The sequence below is a fragment of the Vulpes lagopus genome, chromosome 1, assembly GCF_018345385.1.
Source record: "Vulpes lagopus strain Blue_001 chromosome 1, ASM1834538v1, whole genome shotgun sequence".
NCBI lineage: Eukaryota > Metazoa > Chordata > Mammalia > Carnivora > Canidae > Vulpes > Vulpes lagopus.
Genome location: NC_054824.1, coordinates 148,885,509 through 148,898,900, shown reverse-complemented (window position 1 = coordinate 148,898,900; position 13,392 = coordinate 148,885,509). Strand labels below are relative to the sequence as shown.

The window sequence follows — 13,392 nt, the reverse complement described above, 5'->3', positions numbered from 1 at the left end:
CCGGCCGCCTGCCGCCAGCCGGCCAGCGGGGAAGGGTGCGCAGAGGGAGGCGGGGCGGGAAGGCTTAGAGGTGTCTCCTCCACCCGCGCGGCGGGAGACCCGAGCCGGCTGGGTGACAGCTCTTCGGCCGCCATGTCAGCCAGCGGGGATGGAAACAGAGCGGGCGCCCGGCCGTAGCCCCGCGTTCGCCTCCGACTCGCAGGTGAGGAGAGGAGGGAGCGGGCGCGGGCGCGGGCGCGGGCGGCGGGCGCGGGCGGCGGGCGGCCGCGGCGGGAAGCCCCCTCCCCGCCCCCCGGGACCCCTGGCTCCTCCCCCGGCGCCGCGCGCAGCCTGGGTGCTCCGCGTGCCCTCCGGGCAGCCCGGTGCCCTGGACTCGCTCTCCACCCGGGGCCGTCGTCCCTCCGCCCTCCGCCGCCGCCCGGAGGCTCCCGTCCTCACCCCCGGGCCAAGGCTCTACCTTCATTGTTGTGTGTAACTTGCGTGTCGGGAAGATTTAAAGTTAAGGTGTTTAACGTGGAGGTCGGAAACCTTTAAACGGGGTTGTCCGCCTAGGACGGCGGCGACCTTAGGATGCTCAGGCTGCTGCCGGTGTAAACTTAAGTCGGACGCGTTGTGTGCGCTGCAATCCCGGAGCCCGGCTCCCGAGACTCCAAAAATAGGCTGCAGAGGACGGCGCTGCCGGCGCCTCTCCCGGGCAGCGGGCGAGGCGAGGCGAGGCTCGACTCGGCTCGGCTCGGCTCGGCTCGGCTCGGCTCGGCTCGGCTCGGCTCGGATGCCGGTGTCGAGGCGCAGACCCCGCGGCAGGGAGCTGCGGCCCGCCAACACCCCTTTAGAATATGCACCGTCCTTTCCGCGTACGGACTCCAGTCACGGAGCTGGGTGTTTAAATGCGAGAGGAAGGGGTTTCGAAGCGGTGTTATCCTCTGCCCGAGGAAATCTGAGGAGGGTACTCAGCTGCTGAATCTCAAAATGGATCAAGAAATTCACAGCCACAAATTTTATAATGGCTTTCTGGGCATAGAAAGTATCTCGCCAACTGTTGGGGAAGCCTTGGGGACTCCTTGGTCTAAATGTCCACAAATTCTTTTTTTTTTTTTTTTTTAATGGTTTCCCCATTGGCAGTTTTCTAGAAGTGACAGGCCCGGTCCGCACACCTGAGAAAGCTTTTCACTTCCATTCTTGAAAGAGCTGTCTCCTGCTTTACCCTTTTAATAATATATTCATGGATTCAGAAATACAGTTCCTTTTTTTTTTTTTTCCTTAAACGACGGGGGGGGGGCGAATATTTTAAAATCAAATAAATAAGAAGATTTCTTATGATAGAGAAATAAATGATTCGCCTCTAGAAATATGTTTTTTTTTTTTTTTTTTTTTTTAAGATTTTATTTATTGGGACACCTGGGTGGCTCAGCGGTTGAGCGCCTGCCTTCAGCCCAGGGCGCGATCCCGGGATCCCGGGATCTGCTTCTCTCTCTGCCTGTGTTTCTGTGTCTCTCTGTGTCTTTCATGAAAAAATAAATAAAATCTTAAAAAAAAAAAAAACAATGTTTAAAAAAAAAGATTTTATTTATTTATTCATGAGAGACCCAGGCAGAGGGAGAAGCAGGCTTCCTGCAAGGAACCCGATATGAGACTCGATCCCACGTCCTGAGCCGAAGGCAGATGCTCAACCACTGAGCCACCCAGGTGGCCCTGTGTTGTGGATTTCTCGCTTTTAAAATACACTTCTAAAAATATTGAGGTATTTATTTTAAAATAATGTTTTCTTATTTCATAAGGTTTGTGGTAGCCTACTCACCCCCAAAGAAACTGGTGTTTCTGATTTTGCTTTTGAGTTGTGGGGTTTTTGTGGGATTTTTGTTTTTCTTCTTTTTAGTTTTGAACAAGAGAATTAGGTTACAAGTATTTCCCTTTTTATAATGTTGGTGGTTGCTTGTGGTTGAAGGTGCTTGAATATTAAAGACAGTATCATACCTATTTTATCTTTTCTGAGGCCCTAGGTACTGAAAATGAAAGAAATGTTAATTTCACTTGAAAGATCTACCTTATAATCAACATTCAGATTTTATTAGAAAAATTTGGTTTGTGTATTTCCCACATTACTTTCTATAAGAGGTGTAGTTTCTGCATCCTGTGCTATTTTTGCCTTTTTGAACTCAATCTTTAAAATGTTGTCAGGGCAAAGTGATTCTGTTTTTACATTCTTCTTAAGTTGTTATTATAATCTCAATGGATTGAATCCAGAAAATACATTTTCTTTTGATTTTTTAAATTATTTTTTTTTAATTTTTTATTTATTTATGATAGTCACAGAGAGAGAGAGAGGCAGAGACACAGGCAGAGGGAGAAGCGGGCTCCATGCACCGGGAGCCCGACGTGGGATTCGATCCCGGGTCTCCAGGATTGCGCCCTGGGCCAAAGGCAGGCGCCAAACCGCTGCGCCACCCAGGGATCCCTTGATTTTTTAAATTATTTTTTTAAGGATCTATTTATTTAGAGATAGAGAGGAATAGAAGCAGACTCCCGATAAGTGAGGAGCCCCGCGTGGGACTAGATGCCCACAACCCTGAGATCATGACCTAAACCAAAAGTCAGAGCCCGAGTGACTGAACCACCCAGGAGCCCCTCTTTTTTTTTTTTTTTTTTTAAGATTTTATTTATTCATGAGAGGTGGGGACGGGGCTGGCAGAGACACCGGCAGAGGAAGAAGCAGGCTCTCCACAAGGAGCCTGATATGGGACGATCCCAGGCCCCAGGATCACACCTTGAGCCAAAGGCAGTTGCTCAATCCCTGAGCCACCCAGGCATCCCTCTTTTGGCTTTTAAAAGGCAGTTGTAATTGGAAAATGTCAGGTGATAGCTCTTGTTTGCTGTCAGAACTAAGGCTGTAAGTCTCTAAGCATTGCTATAGGGATGTAGGTCTGTAACAATCTAACTGTAATGCAAACCACACGAGCAACGTAAAGTTTCCTAAATAAAAAGAGAAACAACTGAGATTATTTTTAATAATATATTTTATTGAACCGATACAATTTCAGATGTAATCAGTTTGGTAAGTTAATAATGAGATATTTTGCATTCTTTTATACTTAATCTACAAAATCTGGTTTAAGATTTTATTCATTTTGAGAGAGAGCAAGTGCAGGAGGGAGGGAGAGGCAGAGGGAGAGGGAGAAGCTCAGTCACAGGACCCTGAGATCATGACCTGAACCAAAGGCAGATGCCCAACCTCCTGAGCCACAAAATCTGGTTTTTATACCTAGAGTACATTTGAATTCAGACCAGCCCATTTCAAGTGCTCAGAAGCTACACATAGCTAGCCAATGGATAGAACCTCAGTGGGCAGCACAGAGCTACTATGGGATTTATTTATTTATTTATTTATTTATTTATTTATTTATTTATTAATTAATTATAGACACACACACAGAGGCAGAGAGATAAGCAGGCTCCATGCTGGGAGCCCAACACGGTACCCGATCCCGGGACTCCAGGATCATGCCCTGGGCCAAAGGCAGGCGCCAAACTGCTGAGCCACCCAGGGATCCCCTCCTGTGGGCTTTTAAAGATGTCTTCCTACCCTGAGAGTCTGGGGTAAACCCAGTGGGATAATTTTAAAAATCCTTTTCCTAAAGTGCTGTGATGTTCAGACTGAGAAGTTTGTGTGGCAGGAAGAAAGTTCCAAGAAATCTCTTTGCCTTAATGTTGACTGTATCATACTGAGGAGGATAAACAGGTGCCCAAGTGCATGTTTTGTGAGGGCTGTAAGATAATTAGAATACTCAGTCATTTCCTGGGGTGTCATTGTTACAGTTATTTATATCTGCATGTCAACAATGTCAGTCCTGTGTGAGTCTCTGTCTCCTTTACCTGTCTATATTAAGGAGGGAGAGCTGGAAGACTTACAAGAAGATTGGACTTTACTGTGAACAGGGAGAGTTCCTGCAGTCGTAGACTTATTTTCTGAGTCAGTTTCAGGTATGGCTGTTTCGTACATGTGCTTCTCTGTATTACAGTGTTGTTGGTCAAAGGAAAGAGAAAATCTTTTCAGTAAAATTTAGAAAGAAGGAGTGTATTTTTTGGCTCTAAGATGCTGGGAGTCTGATTACTAGGAAACAACACATGTCTGGTGCTTTAGGTAAATTTAAAAGGAAACATCAGAGCAGCCCCAGTGGCACAGCAGTTTGACGCCGCCTGCAGCCCGGGGTGTGATCCTGGAGACCCAGGATCGAGTCCCACATTGGGCTCCCTGCGTGGAGCCTGCTTCTCCCTCTGCCTGTCTCTCTCTCTCCTTCTCTCTCTCTGTGTCTCTATGAATAAATAAATAAAATCTTAAAAAAAAAAAATTAAAGGAAACATCAGGGCAGCCTGGGTGGCTCAGCGGTTTAGTGCTGCCTTCCACCCAGGGCCTGATCCTGGAGTCCCGAGATCGAGTCCCACGTCAGGCTCCCTGCATGGAGCCTGCTTCTCCCTCTGCCTGTGTCTCTGAACCCCTACCCCCACCCGGTGTCTCTCATGAATAAATAAATAAAATCTTAAAAAAAAATAAAAGGAAACATCATACTTTTTTAAAAGATTTTATTTATTTATTTATTTATTTATTTATTTATTTATTTATTTATTTATTTGAGAGAAAGAGAGAAAACCGAGCAGAGGGAAAAGCAGACTCCTCGCTCAGCAAGGAACCCAACTCGGCTTTTTTTCCAGGAGTCTAGGATCGTGACCAGAGGGAAAGATAGCACTTTTTTTTTTTTTTTTAAGATTTTATTTGTTTATTCACGAGAGACACAACAGAGAGAGAGAGAGGCACACAGGGAGCCCGATGTGGGACTTGTTCCCAGGACCCCTGAGCCAAAGGCAGACACTCAACTGCTGAGCCACCCAGGCATCCCAAGATAGCACTTTTAATAGAAAACTACTGACATGCTGTCTAGATATGTTGTTTAAGTTGTGTTTGCAACACAAGTGGTGACTGCATGGAACCATCTCATTCAGAGCTGTTAAACCTGAAGGATACTCTGTTGGAAAACAAACCCTGCAGCTAGCTGACCTCAGTGGAATCAATAGGACCCATCATTGTTCCTATCTTGACTTGTATTTTTTTTTCTTTAGAGAGAGCTGGCGCAGGGGCAGAGGGGGAGAGAATCTCAAGCAAATGCCATGGATAGATCTGGGGCTCCATCTCAAGACCTTGAGATCATGACCTGAGCTGAAATCAAGAGTCAGATGCTTTGGGATGCCTGGGTAGCTAAACGTTTAGGCAGCTGCCATCGGCTCAGGTCGTAATCCCAGAATCCAGGATCGAGTCCTACATCCGGCTTCTGTGAAGAGTGTGCTTCTCCCTCTGCCTATGTCTCTACCTCTCTCTCTTTCTGTGTCTCTCATGAATAAATAAATCTTAAAAAATAAAAGTCAGATGGTTAACCGACTGAGCCACCCAGACACCCCTTGACTTGTATATCCTATTTAAACTACCCTAAATACTGCTTTATCTGCACTGTTTACATCTACATTAAATATTAACATTTAGCATCGAAATTCACTTGAAAGACTAATTAATATTTAATGTAATCTAAGAAAAATGCCCCCTTCCCAACCTTTATGGTTTAAAGAAATCTTAAATTACCTGGTCAGTAAACAAAATCCCTCTGTAAGGTCTAGCCACAGATCTAGCTCAGTGTGGGCAGTGTGTGGAGTATTAAAGGATTAGAGACAGAATTGAGGAAGGAGGTTTGGATGATGATTGTTTCATGAGACATACGTTCACATTATAGTAGGAGAATACAGTGTTTTCATTTGTATTTAAATCTAGATAACTGCCCATCAACACCATTTTAGTTGAATAAGAGAGAATGTATTTTGTTCCTATAAAGTAGTCTTAGCAATTTTTTTTTTAATTTCAAAAAGAGTAATTGAGAGTTTGGCAATCTTCAGTTTTTAAAGATGATCTTAATAGATTTAAGATTATATTTTTATTGAGAAATTCTATATTCAGTATGTCTGTGTCTCGATACTGTTGCAGAGAGTTCTCTCCAGTAGAGCCTTGAAGATTCACATGAATACAGGCTTTTCTTTATTTAGGAATCATTCCCTTGGGGGAAATTATATTTCCTTTTGACTAGGGAATACTTTTGTTTTTCACTCACTCGAAGTAATTTATTTTTTTGAAGTAATTTATTTGTAATATTTTTTGAAGAAATACGTCACTAGTCAATAATACCTCAATAAAAGAAAAATAAAGATCTTGTCCAAACAATCTAAAAAAAAAAGTCTCATAAAACTTCTGAATCATGATAGCTTGAGATTTCTCAAATTGTTTAATCACAGTTGTAAGATTCTGGTCTTCACATGTTTGCAGATGGAAACTTTGTAGCATCACACCACTCCTCCCTGCCATCTTGTAGGACTTCCTGTTTTTAATCTCATCAGCCATGTGGAAAGGAAAGATAGTAATGTGTCTGTCAAAATATTGACAAAATTAATTTTTTCTTTTGGCCATAAGAAGAATGCTGAATTGAAGCATTAAGCAACAAATATTGTCACCTTTATTGACATTAGGTCTTTGGACATTTTAAACGACAGTACCTAGGCAATTTTAGGAATTAGCGTTTTTTTGTAATTTTCGTATCTGTTAAATTCTCTTATGAGAATACTAGCCTGTTTTTCCTGGAAGACTTCTACCTAACTAAATAAATATGTGAACTTCATGAAAAGATTAAGAATGCTGTTGTTTCTGACTATTTGAGAGCATAACACTTACATTTTTATTTTATGCATGCATTACTTTTCTTGCTATTTTTGTCTTCAGGTATCAAAACAGTACAAGTCTATTTTTTTTTTTACAAGTCTTTTAAAAAAGTTTTTATTTTTATTTTTTTAAAGATTTTATTTATTTATTTATTCATTCATTCATTCATTCATGAGAGATACAGAGAGAGAGAGAGAGAGAGAGAGAAAGGCACATACACAGGCAAAGGGAGAAGCAGGCTCCACATAGGGAGCCCGACGTGGGACTCGATCCTGGGACTCCAGGACCACACCCTGGGCCAAAAGCAGGCGCTAAACTGCCGAGCCACCCAGGGATCCCCTTAAAAAAAGGTTTTAGATGAAGTGAAAAACATTGCTTAAGATTTTTCAATGAGAACTTATTTTTGTGAAAATGTATTTCCTTTACTGAAACCTAGTGGAGTTATTTCTTCTGTACCTTATGTAGCACCAAAGATTATTTCTTTCAGTTTTTTGTTTTCCCCTGCTTGTGGAGCATGAAAATGGTTATTTAATGCAGGTCTTAAAGGGATTCATTCCAAGTAATCATGATTTCCTCCCTGGACTTCAACTCAGATGAAGAGTGGAAGTTCGTGAAAACTGCTGATCAGTAAATCACAAAGTTTGGTTTCCTGGAAAAGGCATTCTATTCATTTGTGACTTCTTAATCCAAATTAAATCACCAGGCTTTATTTTTTTCTGATACTTTACAAAGTAATCACTTGCTTCCATTTGCTCTAATAGTTAAAAAATTTTTTTGTTGTTGTGGAGTTCTTTGCCGTCCCAATTAGAATTATACTTACAACATTTGGTAAGCAGTGTAAAGAGCCACAATTAGAGACAAGGTCATGTGACTTCCTTATGTTAATCATATTATACATGTTTTGTGGCTGAGGAGAGAAAAAAAGGTTTGTCTTCTTGGTCTTACATCTGAACTCTAGTTTAAAAATTGATCTGCTAGGTCTTCTATCCACCAAAGCTCATATTTTCACTAGCCAGAGAAAGATCTGTTGCACATTCATCTAAATAGCATTTAATTCAGGAGATAGTTTTTAACTGGATCAAATGGCCTCTTGTTTAATTATAATTTTGTGGATTTTGATGCCTACAGGCTTTTTGTTCTTTTTCAGCTACATACCTGGGGAAAACATAGGGCTTCCCTGGTGGGCCCCAACAGGGCTTTGACCTTTGCCTTCCTTGACAGCTTCAAAGAGTATATACCTGTGTGTACAAACAACAACAACAACAAGCAAAAAGTCGGCTTCGGAACACTTAACTGAGGCTGAGGAAACAGACATTCTAAGAATGTCGGTCTTATAACTAAAGCTTCCATGTACTTATGTAGTCCTTTGTATTTTTTTATAGCCTCTGCTGGAAAGTTTCCATTCTGTTGTAGCTTTTCAGAGTATTTGAAAGATATCGGGGATGTCCCAAAACTTACTCTGCGTTACTTCACCTTTTGGTTTCTTTCTATTCTTCAGTTTTATATGGAAAGTTCAAAAGTCAGAACAGGTCATGGTTTACTATAACCTAGAAGTGGAGGAGGAATACAAACCTTACTCCTTCTTTCCTTCCTTCTCTATTACAAAAGTAATAATGCTCCAAAGTGAAAAAAGGTAGATAAATTTTAACTTGAGGGTGAAATGCTCATTCAAAAATTAGTATTTTTTCTATAATTAAAGTTGAACAGAAGCTCTAATTTAGAGTCCAAATCCATTTATCTCTCAGCCTACTTCAAATGTCCAATGGATATGTCCTGAAAAAAACTGAGTACAAGTATACTTTGAGTACACAAACATAGGCTGTACTAGAGTGTGTATCTCTTATTGTTTATGTTTCCTCAGGGAATATTTGCCACTGAAATAAAACATCTTTGGGGAAAATCATATTCTACCAACAATCTTCTAAAACACTGTAAGGTATCTTTCTCTGGGACGATTTTTTTTTCTATTAGTTTATCCTTTTAGAATTTGTAACCTAGAGCAAACTACCTTGCTCTTGCATTTTTTTCTTTTCCCAAAACCCCATCAAAATACTTTCTCTTGGGCAGCCCGGGTGGCTCAGCGGTTTAGCGCCGCCTTCAGCGCAGGGCGTGATCCTGGAGACCTGGGATCGAGTCCCATGTCAGTCTCCCTGCATGAAGCCTGCTTCTCCCTCTGCCTATGTCTCTGCTTCTCTGTCTCTCTCTCTCTGAGTCTCTCATGAATAAATAAATAAAATCTATTTAAAAATACATTCTCTTGAATAACTAAAAGAAAGCATATTCTCTTTTACATCTTTCTCTCTACCTGCCTTTCTGTTAACTTTCAGTATGCTATAGCTATAAATCAATATATGTCTGTTAGGCCAGACAAAAATTCAGGAGTCTGGAGTTCTTGGTATGCTTGGACTGGGCCGTGGCAGTAGGGTAGCAGCTGCAAGTGACTGACAGCCGGATGGGGTAGGAAGTAAGAACCAGATAATGAGACCTTGGTAGTTAGTTGTCTGCTGGGGATGCTGGGGCTTATCTGAGATGCAGAAATTGTTTTGGTGCCGGTAACAACATGACAGGGGAGATACTGGCTATATTGGTCAGAAGTGAGATGTCACCATAGATCTTTGAGATACGAAGAAATATTCATTCCACAAGTGTATCAGGTCACTGTTTTTATTGTAAAACACAAAGGTACTTGTTTTCAAAAGAGAAATCTGCCTCTGGTATGCAGGATGGATTGAAAGGGCTTTGTGAGACTATGAGAACTTTAATTGAGAGCAAATATATTGGCCTAAACTCATTTTGAAATTTCCTAATAACTTCGGAAATGACAGAATTAATGAGTTTTTATTGTTCAAAAGAAGAATAGAAACTAAGTTACAGAATTCCTGGCTTAGGTTTTGTGATTTAAAAATATCGTTAGGGGATCCCTGGGTGGCGCAGCGGTTTGGTGCTTGCCTTTGGCCCAGGGCGCGATCCTGGAGACCCGGGATCAAATCCCACGTCAGGGTCCCAGTGCATGGAGCCTGCTTCTCCCTCTGCCTGTGTCTCTGCCTCTCTCTCTCTCTCTCTGTGACTATCATAAATAAATAAAAATTAAAAAAAAAATTTAAAAAATATCGTTAGAATTGTGTTTGATGTTGTATGGATCATGTACTTCATCCAGTTGAGTTCATTATTTAATTTTACTGATATTCCATATGAACCTACACATTACAGTGTATATGGGTATGTACACTTTAACAACATTTATGCACATTTTGGTGAATAATTTTGAAATATGGTGGCTTGTGAATGAATCCAAACCTAGCATCAGGTCCTATCAGTTTAATGGCTAATGTTTGAGCCCATAGGTGATCAGTATTATGCTAAGTACTGTGGGAAATGCAGTAGAATCAGCGTTTTCACCAAAACATTTAATGAAAAATGCACATCACAAATATATATATACATAATTTTATCTCTTATTGTCATAAAGAGCTTTATGCAGATTTGTTTTAATTTTTTTAGACAGGAAAAGAAAAATACATGAAAAACAATTGTCAGTATAATTTATAATTAATTCAGTAAATATTGCGTAGAATTTTATTCTTTTAATTTTACTGGAATTTCAAATGCTACCTTTCTGACTTAGAGTTTGGTAAACATACAGGGACAGGTTCTGTAACAATTGAGATGAGTTCATTTCTAAGATCTGTGAAGTTCCTCAGTAATGGTGTATACTTTGTGCCCTTAAAAAATGGCTTTTTAAGAACTCCTGTTTCTCTAGGTTATTGACAAAAATATCAGGCAACTCTTTGATGGTTCTAAAATAGAACAAATAAAGTAATAGCTGTCTTCTGAAATGGTGCATAAACACACATCTCAAAAGGAAGACCCACAGCGTATTACATGAGATAATGCTTGTCAAAGTGACTACCTTCTGTGTAGCCTACAGAAAGCACTTCATGAATGGTGTGTTTTGTTTTAAATTTGCTAAACTTTTGTGATAATCTTGTATTTACTTGTATTATTTTCTTTTTAAAGAAGTGAACAAGATTAGTACTTAGGTTAACAGTGCCATTATTAGTGATTTTTTAAAAATATGTGTTCTTGATTCAACTTTCTTTTTTAAGATTTTATTTACTTATTTTAGAGAGCGTGCACTTGCGCACACAAGAGAGAGCCCAGGCGGAGGGAGAGAGAGGTTCTCTAGCAGATTCCCACTGAGCTTGGAGCCCAACACGGGGCTCGATTCTGGGACCCTGAGATCATGACCTGAGCTGAAAAACAAGAGTTGGACACTTAACCGACTGAGCCACCCTCATACCCCAATTCAACTTTTTATAAAGCTTTATTTATTTGAGAGTGAACACATGTGCTTGCAAGCAGGGGGAGGGGCAGAAGGAGAAGGAGAGAATCTCAGGCTGACTCTGTGCTGAGCATGGAGCTCAACAAGGGGCTCAATCTCACAGTCATGAGATCACGACCTGAGCTGAAACCAAGAGTCAGGTGCTTAATTAGCTGAGCCACCCAGGCACCCCATGATTCAACTTAAATTTTTTTTTATTATAAAAAGATAATCTTTAAATATACAAAATACAGAAAAGTGCAAAAAAAAATCACTTTTACTCCCATTGATCATTCCCATTCATCAAGAGAAGGAACTATTAACATTTTTGTATATTTACTTTCAGTCTCTTTGCAGTATATGTAAACAGAGTTGAGATCCTATTTATGATTTGTTTCAGATTCTACTTTCTGTGATTTTAGTACAGATTCATAATGTACGTATTATGGGCTTTGTAACACTTGAGGTATAAGCTAATTTACTTAGTTGCTCCTCTGTTATTGAAAATTGAGATTGTTTCTAGTTTTTCACTCACTGCCACAGAAACCTGGCGAAGACTCTTGAACCACCTTACCCTTTAGTTTTCGCATATGTAAGTGGGGGAAATAACACTTCATGGGACTTACAAGGTTAAGTTAAGTAATGTGTAAGAATATGCAGAGCAGTTCCTGGAACAAAATAAACCTTTAAAAGAATGCCTCCATGATCATCTTTGTGCATAGAGGATCCCCCCCTTTCTTTTCTTCTTTTTTTGTTGGTATTATTTCTTATCATCGATCTTCAGAAATAAAACTACTAGGTCTTAACTGTTTCAATATTCTTGCTACATACCATGAAGTTGTTTTCTGATAAGTTGTGCCAATTTACCTTCAAATTGAGCAGCCTGTGTCAGTGTATTTCACTGAACCCTTACTCATATGATAGCTCTCATTTTTAAAAATCCTTGTTAATTTTAGAGGTAAATAAGTTGCCCATTGTAGTCAGGGAAGAAATTTTATAGAAGACTAGTAGGGAATAAAGTTAGAGAGATGGGTTGCTGAGGGACTGGTAATAAGGCTTGGGATTTGAGCTGAAATAGGAGCAATAATGAGTTCAGTAGGTCTCCAGGTACTTCTCATGCTTTCCCCATCCAGCCAGACTGTCACAGTTTCCTCTCAAAACTCCTGGTCTTTGTACCTGTATTGAAGTGCCTGTCCCATCCCACCTGTCCTTACTGTCCATCTATATAATATATATATTAAATATTTTATTTATTTATTCATGAGAAACACAGAGAGAGAGAAAGGCAGAGACACAGGCAGAGGGAGAAGCAGGCTCCATGCAGGGAGCCCGATGTGGGACTAGATCCTGGGTCTCCAGGATCATGCTCTGGACTGAAGGCAGCACTGAACCCCTGAGCCACTGGGGCTGCCCACCACCTATATAATATTTTGATCCATACTTAATCTCTTCCATGTCTTTTCCTGTCCAGGTACCTGCCCAGCTAAAACAGCAGAGCAGAGCGTGTTCTCTGCAGGCAGGCTCACTTGAGGAAGAAAAAAGGTGGCTGAGCCAGCCAAACCTAGTTATTACCAAGTTTACCAAACAGATAAATCAGTCTACCTCCCCAGAGGTGAGTAAAGGAGTATATGAGGAATGGGGAAGATTTCTTTATTAACACAACTTTCAATTTTTATATTAACCCTATCACATTCCTAATGATTTAGAAGAAAACAGAAAAATTAGCATGTGTTCAAGGCTTTTTAATTTTTTTTTCTTTTTTAAGATTTTGTTTTTAAGTGATCTCTATACCCAACATATGGCTCAAACTTAGAGCCCAAAGATCAAGAGTTGCACACTGAGCCAGCCAGGCACTCCTGAAGTGCTTTCTGAGTATAAAAATAATGCAACCTACAACTCCATGAAAAGACAAATAATCTAATTTAAAAATGGCAAAGTATCTGAATAGATATTTCTCCAAAAATAATATACAGGTGGCCAGTAAACACATGAAAGAATGCTTATTATCCATCAGAGAAATGGCAAATCAAAACCACAATGAGATATCACTTCGTACCTTGAGATGAAGAAACTGGAACCCTTATATGTTGCTGGTGGAAATGGAAAATGGTATGGCAACTGTAAAAAATGTGGTTTCTCAATAACTTAAGCATCACATTGGCATATGACCCAGGAATTCCACTGCTAGATATACTGAAAAGAATTGAAGGCAGTTGTTCAAAAAAAAAAAAAAAAAAAAAAGCCTGCATAGGAATAATTTTTTAGGCATTAGTCACAATAGACAAAAAGTAGAAACAACTCAAATGTCCATCAGCTGATGAAT

At 40.4% G+C, this 13,392-nt stretch overlaps 1 protein-coding gene across 6 annotated transcripts in view; it reads left to right on the top strand.

Moving 5' to 3' along the window:
• Positions 1–65: 65 nt before the first annotated feature.
• CNST (consortin, connexin sorting protein) overlaps positions 66–13,392 on the top strand; it is a 131,256-nt gene continuing 117,929 nt past the window's right edge. For 5 of the 6 annotated variants that reach the window (XM_041750644.1, XM_041750635.1, XM_041750628.1 and 2 more), the window contains exons 1-2: positions 66–202; positions 12,541–12,681. The gene's annotated coding sequence lies outside the window, so the exon portion shown is untranslated. The remainder of the gene's footprint in view (positions 203–12,540; positions 12,682–13,392) is intronic. The other variant, XM_041750613.1, reaches the window with a different exon arrangement.